Source organism: Oryctolagus cuniculus, chromosome 13 (genome assembly GCF_964237555.1).
Source record: "Oryctolagus cuniculus chromosome 13, mOryCun1.1, whole genome shotgun sequence".
Classification (NCBI taxonomy): Eukaryota; Metazoa; Chordata; class Mammalia; order Lagomorpha; family Leporidae; genus Oryctolagus; species Oryctolagus cuniculus.
The window spans coordinates 96,350,013-96,375,636 of record NC_091444.1 but is presented as its reverse complement, the minus strand read 5'-3'; the positions used below and the strand labels follow the sequence as shown (position 1 = coordinate 96,375,636).

Here is a 25,624-nt window from a genome sequence, read left to right as displayed (position 1 = left end):
AAGGTCTTCCTTTGCCGTTGGTTCACCCTCCAATGGCCGCCGCGGTCGGCGCGCTGTGGCCGGTGCACCGCGCTGATCCGATGGCAGGAGCCAGGAGCCAGGTGCTTTTCCTGGTCTCCCATGGGGTGCAGGGCCCAAGCACCTGGGCCATCCTCCACTGCACTCCCTGGCCACAGCAGAGAGCTGGCCTGGAAGAGGGGCAACCAGGACAGAATCCGGCGCCCCAACCGGGACTAGAACCCGGTGTGCCGGCGCCGCTAGGTGGAGGATTAGCCTAGTGAGCCGCGGCGCCGGCCGAGTGTACCTTCTTTTAAGAAGCATTTTGATGTCATATTGAAACATCGCAAACATAAAATTTGAGGCTAGAGTTGGAACATGAAATTTTTTCCTAAGTTTATTTTTATTTTACTTGAAAGACACAGAGACAGAGAGAAGGATCTTCTGTACACTGGTTCTCTCCTCCAAATGCCTGCAACAGCTGGATCTGGGCCAGGGAGAACCCAGGAACTGGGAGCTCTATCCAGGCCTCCCACAAGAGTGGCAACCACCCAAGCATTTGCCTTGGGCTGGCGCTGTGGTGCAGCGGATTGATGCCCTGGCCTGAGCGCTGGAATTCCCTATGGGTGCTGGTTCTAGTCCTGGCTGCTCCACTTTCGATCCAGCACTCTGCTGTGGCCTGGGATAGCAGTAGAGGATGGCCCAAGTCCATAGGCCCCTAAGCCCACATGGGAGACCCAGAAGAAGCTCCTGGCTTTGGATCAGCACAGTTCCGGCCATTGTGGCCAATTGGGGAGTGAACCATTGGATGGAGGACATCTCTCTCTCTGCCTCTCCTCTCTATGTGTAACTATGACTCTCAAGTAATAAATAAATAAATCTTAAAAAAAAAAGTGGGAGTTTGCCACTATGGGGTTGGGGGAGTGGAGGTAGAAGGCAAACTGCAGAAGAGTTGGGCGCTCTTTGAAGCCTCTGGGAACTTTCTCTTATCTGTTTCACTAGCTGCCCCGTGCAGCTTATCTGTTTGCCAGGTGCTTTGCAAGGAGTCTGGAAGGGTCTGGTTTAACACCAAGGGTCTCACTAAAGGGAGAAATGGGGTGGGGGGGAGAGGGGAAGGATTAGGGAAGGGGCAAAATATCCTTTACAGGGATCCATTACACACGCGATATATTCCTTCTTAAAATTACAGCTTTGGGGAATAAAGCACTAGAACATAAACATGATAAGAAAATAAAGAAAAACAAAATTATACATTACCTGAAAAAATAAAGGGAATAGAGCCTCATCAGAAAATATCAAGAAAATTCAATTCAGAACTACAAATATCACAAATGACCACATTCACAGTAAGAGGGATGCACATTTAAACTACAAGGACACACTATTTTTTATGTATTGGAGAAGCAGAGATCAAACAATTTGGCCACTGTGTTGGTGAAGATCTAAAGGGGGGGTGTGTGCTGTGGCTTAGCAGGTAAGGCTGCCGCCTGCAGTGCCAGCATCCCATATGCGTGCCGGTTCGAGTCCTGGTTGCTCCACTTCTGATCCGGCTCTCTGCTATGGCCTGGAAAGTAACAGAAGATGGCCCAAATCCTTGGGCCCCTGGATCCACAAAGCAGGCCTGGAAGAAGTTCATGGCTCCTGGCTTTGGATTGGCTCAGCTCTGGCTATTGTGGCCAACTGGGGAGTGAACCAGTGGATGAAAGGCCTCTCTCTCTCTGCTTCTCCTTCTCTTTCTGTGTAACTCTGACTTTCAAATAAATAAATAAACCTTTAAAAGAAAACAAATAAATATACCCTGTTATTGTGCGCCTTATCTGCTTGTGGGTTTTTCAAGTTTATATACACACATTCTAGAAGAGAAATCACAAGCAGGTGAAACAGATCCTTCTAAGAATGCCATTGGGTGAGTCAGGGCAGGATGGGAGGGAGGCTTCCTCTTCCCTGGGTCACATTTGAGTCTGGTACTATGTGGACACCTTACCCAGAGGAAACCTGTTCCCACAGCACAGTCCATGGCGAGGCTCTGGGAGGGAACACTCTTCCAACACTCTACACACAGCAATCACTTTGTTCTCTGTGCTATGGCTACTGCTAATGCTTCAGTTGATAGTATTACTTTTATATAACCTTAATGAAGACTGTAGCACATACTCAGCACCAACTGGTTATGTAGTTGGCAAACACATGGAGACCTGGGATGAGTTTTGAGTGCCTGGCTGTGGCTTGCTCCAGCTCTGGCCATTTTCTTAAAAGAGGAAAGCCGGTGGTTATGCCCAAATATAACAAAGTGTGTTTGTGTATGATGATGAATGACTCCTGCTCACATGCTGCCCTGCACAGCTACAAAACTGAGCAATTTACCAAATCAGGCCCATGATGTTCAACATAAAAACAATTTTTATTCATGGTAACATATAAATTTCAATCAATCAACCTTAACAATGGGACTTCTGATGTGTTCAAGCAACTTGAATGCAATAGATCATGTCCAGGGCAGCCATGTTGTATCAATGTACCTAAGTTTAAAAAAAGCAACATCTCCAATAAACATACATACATGTATATGCACACACACATGAATGGACAACTACAGCTATGCCCCATGGGCCAACAAAAATGTGTATTTATTGCTTATGAATCTAGCACAACAAATGTCATTGTATTCCTTCAACTATACTTTTTGAACTCCCCAGGTCTGAACAAAAGAAAAGAAAGTCCCACTGAATAACCACCCTCTCAGGTTCTGTGCTAAGTCAGTAGCATTGTGCAAACCATTCCAGTGGTTTTCAAGAGGGATATCAACAGGTTTGATTTGCTGCAGGGTTTAGTAAAGAGTCATAGTTTAATGGTACAGGACATACCAGAAAAGGCCTTGTCCGTGGCCTTGGCCTACTGACTGGAGGTCAAGCACAAGGGCAAGCTCAGGGTATCTGGCTATTGGGGGAGAGGAGTCAGGCCCTGCTGGAACTTTCAGCTAAGCCATGAGCAGCACTTCCACCTCCTTTTTCCCCTGCCACATGGCAGAGCCAAGAAATGTGGCATTCACTGTCACAGAGCAGGGGGAGACAAAGGCAAGTTCAAGGGAGAAGCACATGCTAGAGATTAGAAAGGAAAGCTGTATATATCCCAGCCGGGGGGACAGCAATAGCCTATAGATTACAAAATCAATGAAGGAATCCCTACCTGGCTTGGCTGCAATTCGATCCTTCACACTCAGGTCTGTTGTGGAAGCTGAGCCAAAGCATTTCAAAAGCAGAAGACACCAAACTTCTAAGATTGGAAAAGACAAGTCTATGAAAGCCAGCAGAGTCAGGTGGTAGCTGAGACACCAGATCAATTCTATACTAAGTAAAGATTTCAACAGTTTGCATCCACACAGACACACAAAGTATAAAGACCTGTTTGAATTACATTTACAGTTAATTCTCATAGCACAACTCATTAAGGACAGAGGTCCTTCATGGGGAGTAAGTGCACAGGGACTCCTGCTTTTGAATGAACATTTGGCACTCTTATTTATGATGTCAGTGATCACCTGAGGCTCTTGTCATGAGCTGCCAAGGCAATGGAAACCTCTTGAGTTCTCAAAGTCTGACCTTAGTTAGACAAGGCCATAATCAAAGTGGAAGTTCTCTCCTCCCATCAGGGAAAGGTACCTCCTTCTTTGATGGCCCCTTCTTTCCACTGGGATCTCCCTCACAGGGATCCTTCATGTATCTCATTTTTTGCCACAGTGTCTTGGCTTCCCATGCCTGAAATGCTCAGAGCACAACTTTTCTGCAGCATAATTTGCAGCCCTAGTGTCTCTGTATTTCCTCTTCTTGGGGCCCAGAAACCTAGTGCCATAAGTGGTAGGAAGGTACACATTAGTTTCTAGGCATACTTGGCACACGCACCTGAGTGTGTGTGCACTGTTGAGTCCACTACCCGAGATGGGTAACCCCATGTTGGTTGACCTCTGGTGGTGGTGGTGGTGGTGGTGGTGGTGTGTGTGTGTGTGTGTGTGTGTTTGGCAGTGGCTTCCTTTACTCCCTGAAGTTCCCTCTTCTACACAGAATATTTACAAACTGGGATGAGTGCAGCAACTTTGCCACCAAACAAGAGGCCAGGGAGTGGGAGCGCTGCTGAGATGCAGTTCAGCACAGAGAGTGATTCCTGAGGAGGGCCCAGGGCTGGCGAGGCCCATGCAGGTCCATGGCTGCCTCCGGCCACTTGGTCATGGGGGAGCCTGGCTGCTTGGCGGCCAGGAGCAGGCAGTTGCTGTGCTCTCTGACTCAGCCTGCAGCCTCTGATGGTGGTGCCTCTGTCTCTGCACCTCCTCCTCCAGGGCAGCCCTGTCAGCCTTCTTCTGTAGGTTCTCCTGCTGCTTCCTGAGCATGGACAGGTGCAGCGTCTTCTCTGACAGCCTCCCAGGCTCTTGCCCAGCATCGACCTTTAGGTTCCCTTGAGGTCTCTACTCTCTGGGATGGGCTGTCCCTCCTGGACAGTGACTCCATGATGGAGTAGCAAGTAGAGGTGATCTCTGACTGAGACAGACTGCCACTCATCCCCCAGGGTCTCGCTGCCTGTCTCCAAGATGATCTTGCTGATGGAGCTCCTCAGGGACAAGCTTTGTGGCATGAAAGGGGACCTCAGATCAGGGGCTGGGTCACCCTTGTCCTCCTGGACACCAGAGCCACACTGTCAGGTGCCAGCAAGGAGACATCCCCCATCCAGCATGAGCCAGGCAGCTCCCGTGACCAGAAGGACTGAAGTATACACACTACATGCATTTCATATACACAAATTGGGAAACAGTGATCCTTCCCACCTGCACCCCACCCTTCCTCCTCCTCTGCTATTCCCATGCTTATTGTGGTTTTGATAATAATCATTCCAATTGGAATAACATGAACTCTCATCGTGGTTTTTCTAAAAAAAATTACTCAATTATTTGAGATCTTTAAGATGGTGGAATAGGGAAAGGACATACTGCTTTAGGCTAGGAGAAAACAATAGCAAAAAAGTGGAGAAAGGGCATTCCCAGGAGAAGAGTTGGAGAGAAATCTGCAGGGGAAATTCTACAGAAGGAAGAGGCATGCCATGGATCCATGTGGAAGGTGCAGATGCACCCAACACACAACTCCTGCTGCTAAGAGCTGGAGGAAGTCATAGCTTTGCAGAGTGGGATGAGAGCAGACTGCGGGAACCTGTACCATAGGTGATACACCTGGAGGGACAGCCTGGTGTGAATGTGGCTTGGAGCTCAAAGAGGGACAGTGTGCCCACCTAACACAGCAACAATGGGTGCATTTCTCTCCCCACAACCCCAACAGTGGCGCCTGCAACCAGCTTGGGTGTGGGCACCATGTTGACAGAAGTAGTGGCTGTGGCAGCTTGGGTGCACTCACCCAGCAATGGATGGGGATAAGCCACTATTCTGAAATCAGCTGTGGCTGTTGTGGTTCTTGTGTGTGCCAAGCAACACGCAGGGAGAAGATGCCATTTTCAAAGGAGTAATGGCTGTGTTGGCTCTTGTACATACATGTGATCCAGGGATTTTACCTGATGGAAAAATCCATATTTGCATTGACTTTCAGTCTAGCTGGGAGGACAGATAGGGGGCTGCGAACTCACGTGGGACTGTGAGGTGTCCCCAGACTCTCAACCTACAGGTCAGGGCTCGAAGTGCCAAGCTGGAGCACCCACAGGCTGCTGGCTCTGGGAGTATCCCTTCCACTCCATGCACAGGACAGGCTAGCAGGGTGGAGTGGACCCTCTGCACCCGTGATCATGGGAGACTTGTGTGCAGAGACTGTGTGGGAGACATGTGACTACATGTTATAGGGCACAGACTATAACTGGGTCTCTGGGCAATCACTGAGTTTGGTGCCAAGGGCTCAGAGCTCCCTGACTGGGAGTGGGGTTCGTGTTCACATGAGGACTGCACAGATCCTTTATGTAGTTCATGTGGCCATGCAGGCGAGTATTGCACCCACCGGGCTATCCCGGGGCATGACCACCTTGGAAGAGAGGAGGTGAGGATATGATTACGCCAACAGGGGTGATCATACCCTCCTTCCTGCTGAAAAGATGAGATCTACTGCACTCCACTGAACTCTTGCCATCCTTTGTGCACTGAGAGTTTTCTAACCCCACCCAAAATATGCCACTAGGTATTTACTGAAGGACCAGACACTCAACTAGGCCACAGAGGCATTGTTTAAAGACAAAATCCATCAGAAGAGAAAACTGTGTAATTCCACAGGTGCCTCAAAACATATGCAGGAACTCAAGGAACAAGAATAAACACAACTTGATTCCCCCAAAGGAACACAACAGCACTTCAATATTAGAACGTGAAGACAAAGAGACTCATGAGATGCCTGACAATTAAATTCAAAAGATTAATCACAGAATTAATCAGAAGCAATGAGAAGCAAACTCATGAGTTAAAGGAATCCATACATGACACGGAAGAAAAAAATCTCCCATGATATTGAGATTTTGAAGAGAGATCAAACTGAAATATTAGAAATGAAGAAGTCAATGTGTCAAATAAAAAAATACAGTGTATAGCCTGATCAACAGACTTGGTGAGGCAAAGACTATCCAAGCTAGAAGACAAATAATTGGAAATTTCTCAGACTGACAAAAGAGACAAAAGAAATTAGAAAAACAAAAAGTCTTGGAGAATGATGGGATATCATCAAATGACCCAACATACAAATCTTAGAAGATCCTGAGGGTGTGGAAAGAGAGAATGGATTAAAAGGCTTATTCGGTGAAGTAATTACAGAAAACTTTCCCAATTTGGAGAAAGAAAGAGATGTCCAAGTATACGAAGCACATACTACTCCTATTAGACATGACTAGAAAAGATTTTCACCACAACACACTGTAGTAAAACTTTCAAGAGTAAAACCTAAAGGAAAGATCCCAAAATGTGCAAGAAAGAAATCTCAGATTACTTTCAGAGGATCTCCAATGAGACTCACAACTGACATCTCATCAGAAACCCTACTGGCTAGGAGAGAATGGAGAGACACAATCCAAGTCTTAAAGAATAAAAACTTGTCAACCCAGAATACTGTACACTGTAAAGCTCCCATTTAAGAATCAGGATAAAATAAAGGCCTTCCATAAAAAACAGAAATTGAAAGAATTTGTCACCATTATTCCAGCCTTACAAAATGATGCTTAAGGATGTGCCACAAACAGAAACACAGGAAGACAGCCATCATCATGAACAAATGTGAAGGCAGAAAATCTTCCAGGAAAAGCACAAAGAAAATCCAAAGCAAACAATAGCAATATTTACAGAAAAATGGCAGGGCAGTTCTCAAATCTTAATAGTAACCTTGAATGTAAATGCCTGACATTTAATCAATCCCCAATTAAAAGATACACACTGGCTGAATGGATTAAAATACAAGGCTCATCTATTTGCTGCTCATAAAAGACACCTCACCAATAAATATACATAGACTAAAAGTGAGAGGATGGAAAAAATCTATGTGAATGAATAACAAAACAGGGCCGGTGTAACCATCCTAATATCAGACAAAATAGACTTTAACACAAAAACTGTTCAAAGAAACAAAGAAGGGCACTATGTAATGATTAAGGGATCATTTCAACAGGAAGAGGTAACTATAATAAATGTATATGCAACCAATTACAGAGCACCTGGTTATTTGAAAGAAATGTTAGTGGATCTAAAGGGAGACATAGAATCCAATAATAACAGGGAACCTCCATACCCCCACTTTCAGCAATGGAAGATGAACTAGACAGAAAATCAACAAGGATACAGCAGAGTTAATTGACACAACAGACCAAATGGACCTAATGAATAACTATAGAACCTTTTATACTCTACCTTACACCTTGCACAAAAATCAACTCAAAAAAGCATCAAAGATCTCAATCTATGCCCTGATGCCATCAAATTAAGAGGAGAACACTGGAGAAAATCTCAAGACATTGATATAGGGAAGACTTGTTGGAAAAGACCCCAGAAACACAAGCATACTAATCAGTAGGTACAGATCATGTAAAAGACATACATAAGTGATGTGCTTATTTAAACTCTACTTTTTAAGGATACCTGTAATATTTGCCCAAGTTGATACTGCAGTTCTAATCACTATATAAAGCTGTTTCTAGAAAATAACTCATCAGGGGCTGGAGCTGTGGCATAGTATGTTAAGCCTCTGCCTATAGTGCCAGCAACCTATATGGCTGCTGGTTTGAGTCCTGGCTACTCCACTTCTGACCCAGCCCTCTGATGATGGCTTGGGAATGCAGTGGAGATGGCTCAAGTGCTTGGGGTCCTGCACCCACATGAGAGACTCAGAAGAAATTTCTGGCTCCTGGCTTCAGACTGGCACAGCTGTGGCTGTTGGGGCCATTTGGAGAGTGAACCAGCAGATGTTAGACCTCGCTGCCTCTCCCTCTGTGTCTGCACTACTTGGAAAGGGAAGACTGCCAGTACATACTTTGGAGACCAATGGGACATGCAAAGTGCCTGCTGTCTCCTTCTTGGTGAAGTTGTAAGGAAGTGAAAATATTAAGATATGTGGTTCCTCTGTTTATAGAAACAGACCTGTAGGAGCACAAAGGTCATTTTAGAGATAACAACCTGGTGATGAAACTTAAAGGTTCAATATATTGTAAAATTTACACTAGATCATCAAGTGAGATGTTTCTGTGCAAATCAATAAGCCCATATTTTTGCTGTCCTCACAGCTGAAATGCCCATGATGACAAACTGCAGTGTAATTCTCATGGGCACATTTTTCAAGTTAACAACTGAATACCAAGAACAATCTTCCAGTATCTTTGTTTAAAGCATTGTTTAAATTATATCACTGGCCGGTGCTGCGGCTCACTAGGCTAATCCTTCACCTTGCGGTGCCGGCACACCGGGTTCTAGTCCCGGTCAGGGTGCTGGATTCTGTCCCGGTTGCCCCTCTTCCAGGCCAGCTCTCTGCTGTGGCCAGGGAGTGCAGTGGAGGATGGCCCAAGTGCTTGGGCCCTGCACCCCATGGGAGACCAGGATAAGTACCTGGCTCCTGCCATTGGATCAGCATGGTGCGCTGGCCACAGCACGCCAGCCACAGCGGCCATTGGAGGGTGAACCAAAGGCAAAAGGAAGACCTTTCTGTCTCTCTCTCTCTCTCACTGTCCACTCTGCCTGTCAAAAAAAAAATGGTATCACTGGGCCTCAAATGCACACACATGAACTAACTACACTGGCCATTCAGAAATATCCAATCATTCTTCTGGGTACTACCTACCACACTGCTGGGTGAGCAAACCTTGGTATCAGATATGCTCCTAGTGAGCATATTTTACTGTGAATTCCATTAGAGAAATGACTCTGGCATATGTGTGCAAATATGTATGCACACGTATGAAATAAAAATGGACCTCTTCCTTCTCAACATAGAAACTATGTGCAGTATTTCATTAGTACCTTAGGTGATGCAACCAAGATTATATGTAGCATTTACAAACATATTACTTTTGATGGCAAGGCAGAATATCAATGCTCTGCACCTGTTCTGCACTTCTGTATATGGGCCACCATGAGTGAAGATGGAGGTAATCCTACTGTAACATGCCCCAGGGGTTTCTGTCTCTATGTACCTCATATCTATTGGTGGGTTCTTGGCCCTTTTACCAAGAACAAAGAAGTGAAACAAAGTCAAGATTCAAAGACAAAATATATCTGTATTTAAATGAGCAACATTTTCCTCTGATGAGACATTCTTCCCCTCATTCTGAAGTTACAGATACCAGTTTCTTCTTTATCCCATAAGTGAAGCAGAAAAGTCAAACTAGCATTAGATTTAAAAATTTAGGAGCTTTCATTCTTGTCTAAACCATTCCTGTTTTAAAAACTTCCAGGCCATCTCTCTGCTGTGGCCCTGGAGTGCAGTGGAGGATGGCCCAAGTACTTGGACCCTGCACCCCATGGGAGACCAGGATAAGTACCTGGCTCCTGCCATCGGATCAGCGCAGTGCACCGGCCGCAGCGCGCCGGCCGCGGCGGCCATTGGAGGGTGAACCAACAGCAAAAGGAAGACCTTTCTCTCTGTCTCTCTCTCACTGTCCACTCTGCCTGTCAAAAAAAAAAAAAAAGACAGCAAAAACTGTTGAAATTTTCACATATAGCTAAAATTTCTAATACCCAGCAACTAGGAAAATACTTGAAAACCCTAATGTTAACTTCCTATAAAATGTTCCCAATGCACTGAGCCTGAGGTGTGTATAATACAAATGTCAAAGTGTTATAGTTTGTCTTTTAATTTAAATGAGAACAAAGTTACAGTTTGAATTATCATGATGTACAATAACAGAGTTTTTTCTTTCCCTTTGGGAAGAAGTCTATCCTTCAAAATGAGATTATATTTTCCCTCAAAATCTGGCCAATTTGAGACTCATGATACTCTAAGGGCTGCCTCTTGTAAGATCACCGATATTCCAGCCCTTGAACTGCTAGAGGAAGTTTATGGGCTACAACTGAGTCTTTGTGATTAGAGGCCACATTGTCTCCAGTATTAATCCAGGAAAACCACCTAGGACAGGAGCTACTGTCTGTCATCTGCCTCTTCCTCCCCCTGGACCCTCCTGTGTTCACCTGAGGCTTTGTCACTCCGGCCTTAGCCTAATCTGCTCTTCCTCACATTTTTGCTTCTACCAATGTTCGGCAGTCCACTTAGGCCTTGGCTGAGCTTGTCTGTATATTTTCCTAGTTTCTTCATGCCAGTCCAATCTACAAGCAAGGAGAAGGCCACAGTCTGCTTCCTCTCATGGTTCCTGCTACTTGGAAGGCGGTCAAATGAAAGCCTCTAGTGTAACTTAGGATGGCAGTGTTGCCATCTGCTCCTTTGTGAGTACAATGGTCCTCTTGTTGCACAGAATGGCCAACTAACTATGTAACCTGATTGTAGGGTGGAACAAGTCACTAACATCTAAAAGTTACTATCTGGGGCTTTAGGGGGCAGCAAACTTACTTTGCCTGATCCATTGCTGCCTTACTTACCTCTGCAATAAAGAAATTATGGGATATGTACTCTTTAGAATACTATACCGCAGTAAGAAACAACGAAATCCAGTCATTTGCAACAAAATGGAGGAATCTGGAATACATCATGCTGAGTGAAATAAGCCAGTCCCAAAGGGACAAATACCATATGTTCTCCCTGATCGGTGACAACTGACTGAACACCAAAAAGGAAACCTGTTGAAGTGAAATCGACACTATGAGAAACGGTGACTTATTCAGCATAGCCCTGACTGTTAATGAACAACTTAATACATTATCCCTCTTGGTAGTTTTTTTTTTTTTGTCTGTTCTACTTAATATGACTGGTTTAATTCTGTAATTAATACACAGTTATTCTTAAGTGTTGAAATTTAACTGAAATGTGATCCCTGTTAAACATAAGAGTGGGGATAAGAGAGGGAAGAGATGTATAATTTGGGACATGCTCAAGCTGACTTGCCCCAAATGGTAGAGTTGGAAACATATCAGGGGACTCCAATTTAATCCCATCAAGGTGGCATATACCAATGCCATCTCACTAGTCCAAGTGATCAATTTCAGTTCACAATTGATCATAATGAAAGGACTAAGAGTCAAAGGGAGCACATAAACAAGTCTAGTACCTGCTAATACTAACTGATAGAATAAATAAAGGGGAGAGTGATCCAACATGGGAAGCGAGATACTCAGCAGACTCATAGAATGGCAGATGTCCTAAACAGCACTCTGGCCTCAGAATCAGCCCTAAAGGCATTCCGATCTGGCTGAAAAGCCCATGAGAGTATTTCAGGCATGGAAAGCCAAGACACTCTGGCAAAAAAAAAAAAAAAAAAAAAAAAAAAAAAAAAAAAAAACAAACACCTAAATGAAAGATCTCTGTGAGTGAGATCCCAGTGGAAAGAACAGGTCTTCAAAGAAGGAGGTACCTTTCTCTGAAGGGAGGAGAGAACCTCCACTTTGACTATGACCTTGTCTAAACAAGATAAGAGTCAGTGAACTCAAGGGGCTTCCATAGCCTTGGAAACTCATGACTGGTGCATAGGGAGATTACTGATGCCATAAACAGGAGTGTCAATTTGTAAAGTCAACAACAGGAGTCACTGTGCACTTACTCCTCATGTAGGATCTCTGTCCTTAATGTGCTGTACATTGAGGCTTAATGCTATAACGAGTACTCAAACAGTATATTTCACTTTGTGTTTCTATGGGGGTGCAAACTGTTGAAATCTTTACTTAATGTATACTAAACTGATCTGTTTAAAAAAAAAAGAAGAAATTAGCAATTCCCAACTTGACTCTCGCTGGGATTAAACATGACAATAGGTCTGATCTGATTTCATCATCATTTAAAAAATTATCTATTATTTTTCACTTTATGTTTCTGTGTGGGAGCAAACTGTTGAAATCTTTACTTAATGTATGCTAAACTGATCTTCTGTGTATAAAGAGAATCGAAAATGAATCTTGATGTGAATGGAAGGGGAGAGGGAGTGGGAAAGGGGAGGGTTGCGGGTGGGAGGGACGTTATGGGGGGGGAGCCATTGTAATCCACAAGCTGTACTTTGGAAATTTATATTCATTAAATAAAAGTTAAAAAAAAAAAAGTGGAGTTACGGTAGCCTCAGAAAGAGGATCAGGAAAAAATTGCAGAGGAAACTCTTCTGGATCTAGTGGCTGTGATTCGGAGGACCTACGGGGAGAGCAAGGTCACCCACCACGTGGAAACCGAGCCACGGGAGCCGCAGGGTCTGCGAGCCAGTGCTGGAAAGGGAGTGGATGTGATACAGACGACCGTCGGGGAGAGCAGGGACGCCCAGGGCTCCGAATCCACACATTGGCGCTGGAAGGGGAGGTGAGCTCAGTAACCCGAGACATTGGCGGGGAAACGGTGGACAGAATCTAGAGGGAAACGGGCTTGAGGCAGGAAAGTTCACCAGACTGACTATAGGAGAGAAGGGGAAAAAAAAAGGTGGGGGTGGGGTACTGGTACAGGCGAGTTTCTCTCTCTCCACCAACCTTGCAAAGGTGAGCAAGGGACAAAGAGCAGGCCCCACTCTGGATATACATAACAAAAGGTAGAGCTAAGGAACTGAGGCACTACAATTCAGTAGCCTAGGCAACCCAGTGGGAGTCTGCAGGAGAAACTGAGCCCGCACAGACTCTTTGGGTAGAAGCCAGAGATCGGAAGCTAAATACCATCAATTCTGCTCAGCCGTGCAGTATTACTTACCTCCTGAATAAAAAAAATAAAATAAATAAATAAATAAAGAGAGAGAGAGAGATTTACCACGCATAACCTGAGGGTGTCACCTTTGCACACCCGTAACCCAGAAGAACCAAGCAGAGCTCTCAGGCCACACCCATCACAAGCCTCAAGGCTCCTCCAACAGCAGGCAGTCCACTTAACACAGACATAGTATAAAAAAAAAACTCACAGTGAGGGAAGAAGAATTAACAATGCCAAGCAACAAACACAAAAATCGAGGGAACAAGATCAACGATGACACTATGACACCTCCAAATAAACAAAACATCCCAAGCCAAGATTATGAAGATGATGAGATAGAAGAAATGCAAGATATGGATTTCAAAAAATTTATGATAAGAACATTTAGAAGTTTTCAAAAGCAAATCCTTCAACTACAGAAATCCTTATTGGACAGGATTGAAAATCTCTCTTGTGAAAATGAAATTTTAAGGAAGAATCAAAATGAGATGCAGAAACTAGTAGAACAGGAAAGTTTGATAGTGAAGAGAAATCAAAATGAAATGAAGAGTTCAATAGATCAAATGAAAAACACATTAGAAAGTCTAAAAAACAGAGTCAGTGAAACAGAAGAAAGAATATCGGGCTTAGAAGACAGAGCACAGGAAAACATACAGTCGAACCAAAGAAAAGAAGAGGAAATTAGAAATCTAAAAAATATTGTTGGGAATCTACAGATTACTATTTAAAAAAAAAAAAACCAACATTCGAGTTCTGGTAGTTCCTGAAGGCATGGAGAGGGAGAAAGGATTAGAAGGCCTTTTTAGTGAGATACTAGCAGAGAACTTTCTGGGTTTGGAGAAGGACAGAGAAATTCTAGTACAGGAAGCTCATAGAACCCCTAGTAAACATAACCAAAAGAGATCCTCACCACAACACGTGGCAATTAAACTCACCACAGTGAAACATAAAGAAAAGATCCTAAAATGTGCAAGAGAGAAACATCAGATTACTCTCAGAGGATCTCCAATTAGACTCACAGCAGACTTCTCATCAGAAACACTACAGGCTAGGAGGGAATGGCGAGACATAGCACAGGTGCTAAGAGAGAAAAACTGCCAGCCCAGAATATTATATCCTGCTAAGCTCTCATTTGTGAATGAAGGTGAAATAAAGACCTTTCATAGCAAACAGAAATTGAAAGAGTTTGCCGCCACTCGTCCGGCCCTGCAAAAGATACTTAAAGATGTGCTACACTCAGAAACACAGAAACACGGCCATCAATATGAAAGAAGGTAAAGGAAAAAAACCTACCAGTAAAAGAGCATAGAAGCTCAAAGCATATACTAGAAAACATCTCCAGGAAAATGGCAGGGCAAAGTCACTATGTATCAATAGTCACATTAAACGTTAATAGACTTAACTCTTCAGTTAAAAGGTACAGACTGGGGCCGGCGCCGTGGCTCAATAGGCTAATCCTCCACCTTGCGGCGCCGGCACACCGGGTTCTAGTCCCGGTTGGGGCGCCGGATTCTGTCCCGGTTGCCCCTCTTCCAGGCCAGCTCTCTGCTATGGCCAGGGAGTGCAGTGGAGGATGGCCCAGGTGCTTGGGCCCTGCACCCCATGGGAGACCAGGAAAAGCACCTGGATCCTGGCTCCTGCCATCGGATCAGCGCGGTGCGCCGGCTGCAGCGGCGGCCATTGGAGGGTGAACCAATGGCAAAGGAAGACCTTTCTCTCTCTGTCTCTCTCTCACCTCTCTCACTGTCCACTCTGCCTGTCAAAAAAAAAAAAAAGGTACAGACTGGCTGAATGGATTAAGGAACAAAACCCAACTATTTGCTGCCTACAAGAAACATATCTCTCTAACAAAGATGCATACAGACTGAAAGTGAAAGGTTGGAAAAAGATATTCCATGCCAACAGAAACCAAAAAAAAAGCAGGTGTAGCCATATTAATATCAGACAAAATAAACTTTAATACAAAAACTGTTAAGAGAGACAAAGAGGGACACTATATAATGATTAAGGGTTCAATTCAACAGGAAGATATAACGATTATCAATGTATATGCACCTAATTACAGGGCACCAGTCTATTTAAGAGATATGTTAAGGGACTTAAAGGGAGATTTGGATTCCAATACAATAGTACTGGGGGACTTCAATACTCCACTCTCAGAAATAGACAGATCATCCGGACAGAAGATCAACAAGGAAACAGCAGATTTAATTGACACTATTGCCCAAATGGATCTAACAGATATCTACAGAACTTTCAATCCTACAGCTAAAGACTTTACATTCTTCTCAGCAGTGCATGGAACCTTCTCTAGGACTGATCACATACTAGGCCATAAAGCAAGTCTCAGCAAATTTAAAAGAATTAGAATCATACCATGCAGCTTCTCAGACAACAGTGAAATGAAGCTGGAAATTAGCAACTCAGGAAACCCTAGAAAGTATTCAAACACATGGAGATTGAACAACATGCTCCTGAATGAACACTGTGTAATTCAAGAAATCAAAAGAGAAATCAAAAACTTTCTGGAAGTAAATGAGGATAACAATACAACATATCAAAACCTATGGGATACAGCAAAAGCAGTATTGAGAGGCAAGTTTATAGCAGTAGGTGCCTATATCAAGAAATTGGAAAGGTACCAAATAAATGAGCTTTCAGCGCATCTCAAGGACCTAGAAAAACTGCAGCAAACCAGACCCAAATCTAGTAGGAGAAGAGAAATAATTAAAATCAGAGAAGAAATTAACAGGATTTAATCAAAAAAATTACAAAAAATCAGCCAAGCGAAGAGCTGGTTTTTTGGAAAAATAAACAAAATTGACACCCCATTGGCCCAACTAACTAAAAAAAGAAGAGAAAAGACCCAAATCAATAAAATCAGAGATGAAAAAGGAAACGTAACAACAGACACCACAGAAATAAAAAGAATCATCAGAAATTACTACAAGGACTTGTATGCCAGCAAACAGGAAAATCTATCAGAAATGGATAGATTCCTGGACACATGCAATCTACCTAAACTGAACAATGAAGACATAGAAAATCTAAATAGATCCATAACTGAAACAGAAATTGAAACAGTAATAAAGGCCCTCCCAACAAAGAAAAGCCCAGGACCAGGTGGATTTACTGCTGAATTCTACCAGGCATTTAAAGAACTAATTCCATTTCTTCTCAAAGTATTCAGAACAATCGAAAAAGATGGAATCCTCCCAAATTCCTTCTATGAAGCCAGCATCACCTTAATCCCTAAGCCAGAGAAAGATGCAGCACTGAAAGAAAATTACAGACCAATATCCCTGATGAACATAGACGCAAAAATCCTCAATAAAATTCTCGCCAATAGAATACAACAACACATCAGAAAAATCATCCACCCAGACCAAGTGGGATTTATCCCAGACATGCAGGGATGGTTCAACATTCGCAAATCAATCAATGTGATTCACCACATTAACAGACTGCAGAAGAAAAAAACATGATTATCTCAATAGATGCAGAGAAAGCATTCGATAAAATTCAACACCCTTTCATGATGAAAACTCTAAGCAAATTGGGAATAGAAGGAACATTCCTCAATATAATCAAAGCAATTTATGAAAACCTCCATCTCCCATTCCCTCTCCCATTCCATTCACATCAATATTCATTTTCAATTCTCTTTATATACAGAAGATCAATTTAATATATATTAAGTAAAGAATTCAACAGTTTGCACCCACACAGAAACACAAAGTGTAAAATACTGTTTGAGTACTAGTGATAGTATTAATTCACATTGTACAACACATTAAGGACAGAGATCCTACATGAGGAGTAAGTGCACAGTGACTCCTGTTGTTGATTTAACAAATTGACACTCTTGTTTATGGCATCGGTGATCACCCTAGGCTCTTGTCATGAGTTGCCAAGGCTATGGAAGCCTTTTGAGTTCACGGACTCTTATCTTATTTAGACAAGGTCATAGTCAAAGTGGAAGTTCTCCCCTCCCTTAAGAGAAAGGTACCTCCTTCTTTGATGGCCCGTTCTTTCCACTGGGATCTCACTCACAGAGATCTTTCATTTAGGGTTTTTTTTTTTTTTTTGCCAGAGTGTCTTGGCTTTCCATGCCTAAAATACTCTCAGGGGCTCTTCAGCCAGATCCTAATGCCTTAAGGGCTGATTCTGAGACAGGCAGAGTTAGACAGTGACAGAGAGAGTGACAGAGAGAAAGGTCTTCCTCCCATTGGTTCACCCCCCAAATGGCTGCACTGATCCAAAGCCAGGAGCCAGGTGCTTCCTCCTGGTCGCCCATGCGGGTGCAGGGCCCAAACACTTGGGCCATCCTCCAATGCCTTCCTGAGCCACAGCAGAGAGCTGGACTGGAAGAGGAGCAACCGGGACAGAATCTGGTGCCCAGACCAGGACTAGAACCCTGGGTGCAGGCGCCTCAGGCGGAGGATTAGCCAAGTGAGCTGTTGTGATCCCTTTAGTTTCATTTTTTTCCTTACCCCCAAAAACACAATCAAATTGCTGAAAACCAAAATTATAAGCATCTAGAGGCAAACAAAGGGACACTGTAGAGAATAACAAATATAGTATTACATTTTTAAATGGAGTTTGGATATTCTTCCATTGTCATATAGATTACAATCAGCTTGTGAGATCCAAGAAAACATCTATGGAGGTTGTTGACTAGCATTGCATTGTATCTATATATTAGCTTGAGGAAATTTTTTTAAAAAAAAATTTTAAAAAAATTATGGTATTATGTGAGTAGGATTTAGACATTTTCTTGCCTTATAGATTCACCTCCTGAGGTAGAGGCAGCAAACAGAGAGCCTGAAACTTTACAGCTTTGACGAGAACACAATGGAGGGGCACACACCCTTCTTGCAGGTAGAAAATCCTGGGCATGATTTTGGAATCCACGATAGAGAAAAAGAACCTGGGATTGAACTGGGCCCAAACAGCATCCACAAACGTGACCCCAAATAAAGCAGTAAAACAAACGGCACTACAAATTATGAATCTCCTTCTATCTATACCACTGTTCCTGTGTTCTCTATCCTCTCAGGACTCATCATCTCTTTTACTACTTGAACTCAGAACAACAAAACTTACCCTCCTGAGACTAGACGATTCCTCTCCTCACGGTCCCCTCATCACTGGTCCTATATCTTGCTCTGTGGTTACACAAGTAGACCACAGTTAGAGAGTCTGGTGTAGGCACGTTGTTCTTGCAGGAGAGAAAATCAGTCATGTCTGGAAAAACAGGAAGCGGGTGAAGGTACTTTGGCATCTGCAGAGAGAGAGAGAATGAGATGGAGATGAAAGCAAAATACAGATAGCAGTCACCTAACCAGGCTCTGTTCACAGGAAGGGGTCCTGTAACTGGCTGAGATGACATTTCAGGATGAGAGTTGATTTGCCATCACTCTGTTCCCTATACCCACCAGGTCAGGCTGCTCAGATCCAGAGGTTTTTCAATTCTGAGCTTCAAAAGAACTGTCCCAGAAGGAGAGAAACTCTGCCCGGGATGAGAGTTGTGAATCCTGAAGTCTGGAAGGGTGGCTGGATTTCCATCGACTAGGACAGTGCATGTAGCTATTAAGCAGGGCTGTTAGGAGGGGTTGGGGCTAAGACAGAGGAGTAACGGGAAAGGCGAGGAAAATGCACATGGCGGTGACTGGGTGGTCCAGCTGGAACACAGGAAGAGCTGGGCATGGAGAGAATTAAGGTTGGATAGTGGTAAGAGTTGTCATTAGTCAGAGGGAGGAAAAAAGTCGGGCAGAAAACAGTTAGATGTGGATCATACTGGAGAATAGCATCAGGACCAACAAAATGAGGTGAATAGGAAGCACGGGGGCTTATGGGACAATAGTAGGGAGTACTGGAAAGACGGTGATGCCCGGATGGGTGATTTGAAGGAGGGCGATATTGGCATGCAGGAACAGAAAGAGGGTGAGACCAGGGTGAAGGATCAGGACGGTGTGGCAGGTGTGAACCTGCAGATGGAGCAGGACACTGGGCTAAAGTATCAGAACAAGGGTGAGGTTGGGGCACAGGGCCGAAAGGAGGGTGAGGAGGGGACAGAGACCAGAAAATCTGAGATAACTTTTTTGTCATTTAAGACTCTGTTAGTTGCTCATCTTGTCAAAAATGAAAATGAGTAACTGTAATTTTCCAGGCCAACTGTAGCCTTTATGTCATGCTCGACCACCATTGTTGCATGACATAATGCCCATTATGAAATACAGAGGTCCATCTCCCTAGGCTACAGTGTGAAGGCGCCACTCACCAAGAATATGGCCCCATGGCATAGGTTGAATAGTGAGTATGGGACATGTGGATAGGGAACAAGTGGATCTGTAATCACAGTCCCTGTTCTTGAGATAACACAGTTTTGACTCTCAGTTACCAAAGGAAATGGACATGCTTAAGGGGTCAGGGCCCCTTAGGAGAGAGGTTCTTTTGTAGAACTGGGAAATAGAGGAAGAAGTCAGTGTTATAGAAAGTGCAGTCCCTGTCCTTCGTGCTGAACCAAGGTAATGAGGATAGATTGAGAGTCTATTGACAGATGAAGACAGTAACACAGTCCGTCTCAAGTACTACTATCTTGGTGAGTGAGGGTAGCCTGTGGTTTTTAATTTTTTTTTAATTTTTTTTTGACAGGCAGAGTGGACAGTGAGAGAGAGAGAGAGACAGAGAGAAAGGTCTTCCTTTTGCCGTTGGTTCACCCTCCAATGGCCGCCGCTGCCGGCGCGCTGCGGCCAGCGCACCGCGCTGATCCGATGGCAGGAGCCAGGAGCCAGGTGCTTTTCCTGGTCTCCCATGGGGTGCAGGGCCCAAGCACCTGGGCCATCCTCCACTGCACTCCCTGGCCACAGCAGAGAGCTGGCCTGGAAGAGGGGCAACCGGGACAGAATCCGGCACCCCAACCGGGACTAGAACCCGGTGTGCTGGCGCCGCAGGCAGAGGATTAGCCTAGTGAGCCGCGGCGCCGGCCTAGCCTGTGGTTTTTAAAGAGGCTGTACAAGAGGTTGGGCTGCTGAACCAGTGTAAAAGCCTATTGCAGGTCTCATAACAGCATATCCCAGATGTCAGTGCAATTCCATGAGAAACTTGCTTTATGGCCTGACCTCATTAGGAGGAGGGGATAGCAGCATGCTCTGCAAAAACTAAGTATTCAAAATCTTATTTCACTGGTATCTGAAAGAGACAAAGATTTGTGTTGAGCCTCCAGTGTTTTATCAATCAGGATGAAGTCCACTCAGCCAAAGCCCACGCTTACTGTGTGTGCCCTTAGTCATTTGTCGCCTTTTCATTCTGTTAAATTGAAATCTCTGGTCCTGCTGACCAAGGAGGGCAAGATTACTTCACAGCTTCAGCTGGCTTTCTCAAGACTGCTTCCTTGCATGCACAAGCAAGCTTTACTTTTCTGTTTGAATAGATACTTCAGTCAGTCACAGGCTCAGGAGTTTGTTTTTGTTCATCAGAATAGGAAAAGATAAAGATGTATTTGGTTGGGTTACAAGTTTCCCTGTGTGTTCAACTTACTACACATCCCAAATACCTTTCACAACATTTGTATCATTTTATGAATATGAGCAAATCAGTGGGATATGGCATGTTCATTTCACCAGTGAGTTCAGGGGAACCAGAGAGAGAGAAAAAGCAGTGGGCCAAGTACCTGAGCCACAAAGAGGGGCAGATAGGAGGGAGCACAAAATGGCCCTGATCAATGCCATGCAACACGATTCCCTGCCATTATGTCAGCCACAATCTCACAGGAAGGACTTGAGGGCTAACCTTTACTTCTTCTTTTTTTAAAAAAGATTTATTTATTTATTTGAAAGAGTTACAGAGAGAGAGGAGAGGCAGAGAGAGAGAGGTCTTCCATCGGTTGGTTCACACCCCAGATGGCTGCAATGGCCGGAGCTGGGCCGATCCAAAGCCAGGAGCCAGGAGCCTCTTTCAGGTCTCCCACATGGATGCAGGGGCCCAAGGACTTGGGCCATCTTCTGCTGCTTTCCCAGGCCATAGCGGAGAGCTGGATCAGAAGAGGAGCATCCAGGACTAGAACCGGTGCCCATATGGGATGCCGGCGCTCCAGGCCAGGGCGTTAACCCGCTGCAGCACAGCACCAGCCCCTGATCTTTATTTCTTTATCTCACCTCTTGAACACTACAGTCACTTGGTCGGCTGTGTGACTCCTACTTGGATCCTGTAACTCAAGGCAGAATCTAAAGGACAATAAGGTTCACAAGAAAGTCTCCCTCCCCCAATCCCTCCCTCCTGCCAGAGACCCCCCCATAACTGTGGGAGATCCACTCATGACCTCTCATATCCCCTTGCAAAACAGCTTACAAAGAAGCTTGCTAAACAGGATAAGTGAAAGGCCTATAAGGCTTCTGGAAAGCTCCTGGAAGCAAGTTCTCTCTCCCACCAGTGGCAACTTCCCTTGACAACCAGATAAAAGCCCAGCCCTACATGTGCCCTGTGTGCAGTCTCTTTGCAAGAACAGACTGCCGCCCCTCTGTGCTTCAATGAAGCAACCTGTCTCTGTTGAGGTTGGTCCCTGTCTCTTTTCTCCACTCCTTTCTGGGGGATACAAAAAAATCAGAACCCTGAGGTGTTCATAACCTGATAAAAGCTAGTAGAATGGCTGCCAACTCCTGAGTGTTAATGACTAGGTGTGGAGCCAGGAGCTTCATCCAGGTCTCCCACATGGGTGGCATTGGCCTGAACATTAAGTAATCTTCTGCTGACTTTTCCAAGCCAAGCCATTTGCAGGGAGCTAGGTCAGAAGTGGAGCAGCCTGGACGTGAACTGGTGCTGACATGGGATGCCAGCATTGTAGTCACAGGTTTTACCTGCTATGCCACAATGTCAGCCCCAAGTGTGGACTGTTGTTCACTACTTAAGTGATTCCAACTATTCTTTATACTTTAGAGTGTGCAAGTCTTTTAAAAAAAAAATGGATACAGGATTCAAACTAAGGCACTGCCATATGGAATTCAAGATGTCCCTTAGGACATCTTAACCACTATGACAAATGCCCACCCCTCAAGGTCTCTTTTGACATGACTTAGTTTGACAGTACGCACAATATGCAAAGCCAAAGGAGCTATGGAAGACTTCTGGTAAGCTATGTTATGGTTTGGATATGGGCTGAGTGCTTCCCTTGAGGGTTCATGTACAGAAAGTATGGTCTGCAGAATGGCAATGTGAGAGGTTACGGGGCCTTTAAGGTGTGGGGCCTAGTGGCAGGTAATGAGAGCATGCAGGCATCACTTTTAGAAGAGAAAGGTGCTGGTCTCATGGAGTGAGTGAGCTATTTTGAGTATTGGTTGTTATAAAACCAGGCGCTCCATGCACTTGACCTTTCTACACATGGCTGGTTCATTTTCCGCTGTTCCATGACACCATGAGGCAGCCAAGAAGCCAAGCAGATGGGGATGGGGGTGCCTGATCTTGGGCTTTCAACCTCTAAAATGGACTTTTCTTTAGAAAGTACTCTGATTCATGTATTTTGTTAACAGCAACAGAAAACAGACTAGTGCAAGCTGCTTCCTACCCACGCCTCTAACCTGGGAGAGCCATATGCATGATAGCTGGGAGTTCTCGAGTTACTGGAAGACTTAATTTGTTTCCTGTATCTTTCAATAGCTAAGACTCTGTGCCTAAATTTTCCACTGGCCATTATATGCAATGAAATCACTCAACTGTACGCATGGATTGAGGGCCTCCTGGGTATCTGATGCTGAGGCTTCGATGCGCACACAGGAGAGTGAACATATCTTCTGAATTCCAAACCAAGTCACTGACAAGTGAGGTGCTGATGACAGCAAGAAGTGGTAAGAAAGGTTTGGTCTGTGGGGTCATTCGCAACTGAGTGCAAATTCATTTCTTCAATCTAGTTCTGCGGCCTTTAACATCCTAAAGCTTTGCAGGACATCTTAATCCCTTATCCAAACACATTCTTCCCTGCTGTTTATTAGGATTTTTGTCATAATAAATGTGTTGCATTCCAGTTCAAAATGCCAACTGGCTGGCAGTTTCTGATCCTTCCTTTTCCCTTGTACAAGGTCCAATGAGGGGAAGAGAATTTCACAAAGTAGTGGTCACAGTATCACACTTAGCAGGGTCAGGTGCTGCAGTGAGCCAGCAAGAGAAACAATGGGGGAACAGCATTCCACTTGATGTTTAAAGAAGCCAGTGTAGGAAAGCACCACACTTAGTGAAACAAGCCAGTCCCAAAGGACCAATGCCATATGTTCTCCCTGACTTGTGATAACAAATAGAGCACACAAAAGGCAAGATATAGAAGTGAAATTGACACTTTGAGAAGCAACGACTTGCACAGCCCTTGTCCCGAATGTTGAGGAAGGATTTTTTTTCATAATATTTGTTGAATAATCATATATGTATAAAGTTAATTGAAAATAGATGTTAGTAAAAAATAAGAATGGGAATAGGAGAGTGAGGAGGAAGAGGGATGGAAGCGTGGATATGGTGGGAAGAATCACCATGTTCCTAAAGTTGTAGTTATGAAATATATGAAGTTTGTATTTCTTAAATAAAAGATTTCTGGGGGGGGGGGGGAAGAAGCCAGTGTACATCACCTAGAGAGTAATTACACTAAAACTAATCAAACCTACGCAGCCAACTACCAGTTCCCAAGAGAAACATAGGAAAGGGAAACCTGTTCATTGGCACCAAGGGGTATACTCAGCAAAACCCCAATCATGGCAGACTCTGTAATACAAATGATCAGGCTTCTTCTCCTAATAACACTGAACTTAATCTCCATCTCCGCTGTGGATGGCAGGAACCAAACTATGTGAGCTATCACCTGCTGCCTCTCAGGATTTGTCTCAGCAGGAAGCCAGAGTCAGGACTGATATGGGGCGCAGATATCTTCACATGTACCTTGACTGCCACTAAGCCAAACATCCCCTCTATGGTTAATGCTTTAAAGTCATGATATTGTGATAAGGTATTGTGATTATGTGAATAGAAATGACCTCTTCCATTAGAAGTATATAATAAAATATTTGCAGATAAAATGAAAATGATATTTGGAATTTGCTTTAACATAATCTCTGAGGAGAGGAGTAAAGATCAAACAGGGGGAGGGGAGTGATGGTCATATATGGAAGATCAAGAAGAATGACAGACTCCTAACCTGAAGTTAGAGACCAACACCACAGTGCCTTTTCTCAAGGGAAAAATATTTTTGGCCTGAATTTTGATGGAGAATGTGAAGATAACTTACTATTAGAAACACATAAAACTACACAGATGAAAACAGGCAACTATTAACTCTAGGAAAAACAAAGGTTGTAGAGGAATGGAAAGCATTTTTTAAAATACACTTACTCATAATAGAAGCACTAAATGTTTTAAAATGAAGGTTACATTGGGAAGTATTTCTGTGTGTAGAAGGTCAGACAGAGTAGTACATTTTTAACACTGGGCAATGTGGCTATATACAACAGTATGAACACACTCTGGAGGCACATGTAGCTAAACATCTAAAGCAACAGGTGTGTTCCTGGTGGGAAGTGGAATGCTGTTTTTCACTTACAACATCTATAATGCAACCATGTATACAAGCAGGGTTTTTTCTATTTATTTCATTGGGGTGAAAACCAGGTAACATAAAACTTACCATCTTGAACATTTTACATTGGTGACACTGAGTACACTCAACAGTTGTGCTACCATCACCCATGCCCCTAACTCTTCTCATTTTATAAAACTGGAACTCTGCACCCATTAAATAATAGTCCCTCAGCACCTGGAAACTACCATTCTGCTCTGTCTCTATGACTGGGACTACTCCAGGCACTTTACACACTGCAATCATGCAACATTTCTCTTTTTATGATTGGCTTATTTCCCTTAGTAGAGTGTCGTTAAAGCTCATCTTTGTTGCAATATGTTGTAACTGCCTTTTTTTCAAAATTAAATAATATCCCATTGTAAATATATATCACACATTATTTATCCAACCATCTGCCACTGGACACTTGTCATTTTCACATCTTTGCTTTTCTGAATATTAATTAATGCTGCTATGATTAATGCTGCTATGAACATGGGTGTACAAATATCTCAAGATCTCACTTTCTTTTCTTTCTTTCTTTCTTTCTTTCTTTTTTTTTTTTTTTGACAGGCAGAGTGGACAGTGAGAGAGAGAGAGACAAAGAGAAAGGTCTTCCTTTTCCATTGGTTCACCCTCCAATGGCTGCTGCGGCCGGCACACCACGCCAATCCTAAGCCAGGAGCCAGGTGCTTCTCCTGGTCTCCCATGCGGGTGCAGGGCCCAAGGACCTGGGCCATCCTCCACTGCCTTCCCGGGCCACAGCAGA

At 44.0% G+C, this 25,624-nt stretch overlaps 1 non-coding gene across 5 annotated transcripts in view; it reads right to left on the bottom strand.

Moving 5' to 3' along the window:
* The window catches only part of LOC103352183 (ADAMTS-like protein 2), a 52,349-nt gene that overhangs the window by 12,938 nt on the left and 13,787 nt on the right, over positions 1-25,624 (bottom strand). For 4 of the 5 annotated variants that reach the window (XR_011381696.1, XR_011381694.1, XR_011381697.1 and 1 more), the window contains exons 2-3: positions 18,369-18,546; positions 3,184-3,270 (exon numbers count right to left, since the gene is read on the bottom strand). This is a non-coding gene — a transcript (ADAMTS-like protein 2). Of the gene's footprint in view, positions 1-2,379; positions 2,517-3,183; positions 3,271-18,368; positions 18,547-25,624 lie in introns of those variants that run through there. The other variant, XR_011381698.1, reaches the window with a different exon arrangement.